The following is a 3057-nucleotide window of genomic DNA, read 5'->3' as shown; positions in this document are numbered from 1 at the left end:
CCCCCCACCACCAACCACCACCCACACCACGGGCTCTGCATCGATGGAGTCTGCCCCGGCGGTATCCGAGGGAGTAAACCCCAGAGAAGAGGCGCGGAGCCCCGAACCCGGGCCTCCAACCCCGGCTGCAGTGGGACAATCTAGACCAAACAAACCCTCCACGGGACTCCGTACACGGCTGCACCGCCAGGGCTTCAGGCGCACAGCACAATCTGGGGACGCGGGACTCTTGGTGCCACAGTCCCCGCCTCGCCCTGGAGCCGTCCTCCAAGTCCGCCATCTCCCCGCATCCAGCCCCCGCTCACCTGCCTCCCTAAGGCCTCCCAGTCGCTGCGCCAGTCACCGCTGTCTCCCGCTCCCGCCTCCCAGGAACCATGTGGGGAGCGGAGGGGCTCATCCGGAAGCAGCTCCCCCACGGCCCGCCCCCTCCACAATCCAGGCCACGCCCCCTGAAGGCGCTCTCCTGGAGACTCCTCCGCTCCAGCCGCAGCCCCGCCCACACGCACTGAGGCCTGGCCAATTGGGTGTGCCGAGTGCCTGGAGGGCCCTCCCCTCCCCGCTCCGGGTCCTGCGCTTGTGCAGCAAACCACAAGAGGGAGGCAACGAGGGGGCGCAGGAACCGCGTGGGAGGGTCCCTGGGTGTGAGCCGGTCCCGGAGGCGGTTACAGCCAAGGGTTCACTTCACAGCATTCCTTTTCCCAGCCTAGGGCAAACTTGGCTCTGGTTAATGCCTTGGTGAAAGAATAATTGGATGTCAAAGCCGTTAAAACAGCACCATTATGCCTAACACAGTATTAGCTAGTCCATTTTTGCGGACTAAGCTAAAGTTGTTGAGTTCAGCGCCAGACTTCTAAGGTTTCAGAGAAATTTTGTACCAGTGTCATTTATTTCTCAGGGTACGGCAATGCTATGAGTTGAGAGATGTGATGTGAAAGACATGGGCATTTAGGAAAACTCCAAGTCTTGATAGGGGCATCAGACCTACGATAGGTACAATGATAGATCCGACCAAAGGTCTGTATGTGCAGAGGCAGGAGGGATCTGATGAGGCTTATGGGGGCTTGGGTAAACTAGTAGGATTGGATGGGTAAAATAGCGATCGGGGATCATCGCCCTAGCGAGGGAATGCCTTTCAAGTGGTTCTTCAGGGATTATTGAAAAGTTGACTTCGAAATGTAGAGGACACTAGTGGGTCACATTACACTTATTCTCAGATTTTATTTCTCAGCCCGATTCGGTGGCTCACGCCTGTAATCCCAGCACTTTGGGAGGCCAAGGCGGGCGGATCTCTTGAGGTCAGGAGTTCGAGACCAGCCTGACCAATATGGTGAAACCCCCATCTCTATTAAAGATACAAAAAATTAGCCGGGCGTGGTGGCAGGCTCCTGTAATCCCAGCTACTCGGGAGGCTGAGGCAGGAGAATCGCTTGAACCCGGGAGGCGGAGGTTGTAATGGGCTGAGATCATGCCACTGCATTCCAGCCTGGGTGACAGAGGGAGACTCTGTCTCAAAAAAAATTTTTTTTTATTTCTCAAAATCTGTACCCCAAACCTGTTGTATACTTTATACTTTTAAATTTAAGGGGCATAGTGGCCTAAGGCTAGGGAAATATGACACTGCTTAGTTTCCAGCTACTGGAGTTCTGATCTGTATTCAACAAGGAAGGGGGTAGAAAGGAAATAATGTTTGCTCTGCATTAAAGAGTCAGGGACAGTACCATGCATTTTACATTCATTTATCTAATCTTGACAGCAACGATGTTACTGTTCTCACTTTACGGATTGGGAAAACAATTGCCAGCTAGATTAAATAATTTGCCCCATGTTACTTTGGGCTCTCTCTGCAATGCCTGCTAATAACCACACTCTGTAGGGGCAATTATTATTTGTTTTTTCCCAGATTCCCTGCCCAACATTTCTTTCCTGACACCCGTTCCCTACCTGAGGTTATTGATAACTAAAAATAATTAGGACCATCTAAGAGCCCAAATAGAATGGGAAATTTTAAAATGTGGCTGTTTGGTGTAGCCTATTTCCCTTATGTCTTTTTTTGTTCTTGACTGAAAGACCTGTTCCCACTCTCCCCCCAGCCTCCACCTTTTGAAACATTTTACCTTAATCTTTCAGTATTGTGAATGCAATAATATGAATAAATCTTAAACACATTGTTGAGTAAAAGAAGTGAGACACAAAAGAGTATATAATATGATTTCATTTATATTAACTACACAATCAAGCAAAATTAAGCTGTGCTGTTAGGACTCAGAATAGGTGATTTCCACTGGAGAGATGGGGAGGATTGAAAGGGAGATTAGGCTGGGTGTGGTGGCTCATGCCTGTAATCCCAGAACTTTGGGAGGCCAAGGCTGGTGGATCGCTTGAGCCCAGGAGTTCAAGATCAGACTTGGCAACATGGTGAAACCATCTCTACAGAAAGTACAAAAATTAACTGGATGTGGTGGTGGACACCTGTAGTCCCAGCTACTTGGGAGGCTGAGGTGGGAGGATTGGTTGAGCCTGGGAGGTCATGGCTGCAGTGAGCTGTGATCGTATCACTGCACTCCAGCCTGGGTGACAAAGCAAGCCTGTCTCAAAAAAAAAAAAAAAAAAAAAAAAAAAAAAAAAAAAAAAAAAGGGGGCAGCAGGGAGAGATTAAAGAGGTTTCTTTGGGTGCAGTTAATGTTTATTGGTCTGGGTGAGTTACATGGCTGTGTTTAATTGGTGAAAATTCATTAAGCTCCACACTTATTTGTATCTTTTGGTTTGTATATTGTATTTCAATAAAAAAATTAAAACTAAACTATTGTGTCTCTTAGGTAGGTATATGGCATTGTGCTAAATGCTGTGAAAAGCATAAAAAAGGAACAAGAAAGAAAGCAGACTGCTGATTGCCAGGGTCTGAGGAAAATGTTTTGAAACCAGATAGAGGTAGTAGTTGCACAATATTGTGAATGTTCTAAATGCACCGAATTGCTCATTTAAAAACGGTTAATTCTATCTTCTTTGAATTTCATCTCAGTCTTAAAAAGTGAGTTCACTAGATGCAATGTGGTATTC

General features: G+C 47.8%; 2 protein-coding genes across 2 annotated transcripts in view; one reads left to right on the top strand and one right to left on the bottom strand.

The window, feature by feature from the left end:
* Positions 1-430, bottom strand: part of ALAD (aminolevulinate dehydratase) — a 15097-nt gene extending 14667 nt beyond the window's left edge. The window contains exon 1 of the mRNA XM_017875970.1: positions 306-430. The gene's annotated coding sequence lies outside the window, so the exon portion shown is untranslated. The remainder of the gene's footprint in view (positions 1-305) is intronic.
* Positions 431-644: 214 nt separating this feature from the next.
* Positions 645-3057, top strand: part of CUNH9orf43 (chromosome unknown C9orf43 homolog) — a 29900-nt gene continuing 27487 nt past the window's right edge. The window contains exon 1 of the mRNA XM_017875968.1: positions 645-896. The gene's annotated coding sequence lies outside the window, so the exon portion shown is untranslated. The remainder of the gene's footprint in view (positions 897-3057) is intronic.

Source organism: Rhinopithecus bieti, unplaced genomic scaffold, assembly GCF_001698545.2.
Source record: "Rhinopithecus bieti isolate Rb0 unplaced genomic scaffold, ASM169854v2 scaffold_9997, whole genome shotgun sequence".
NCBI lineage: Eukaryota > Metazoa > Chordata > Mammalia > Primates > Cercopithecidae > Rhinopithecus > Rhinopithecus bieti.
Note: the sequence above shows the minus strand (reverse complement) of the source record. Positions and strands in the feature narration are given on the sequence as shown.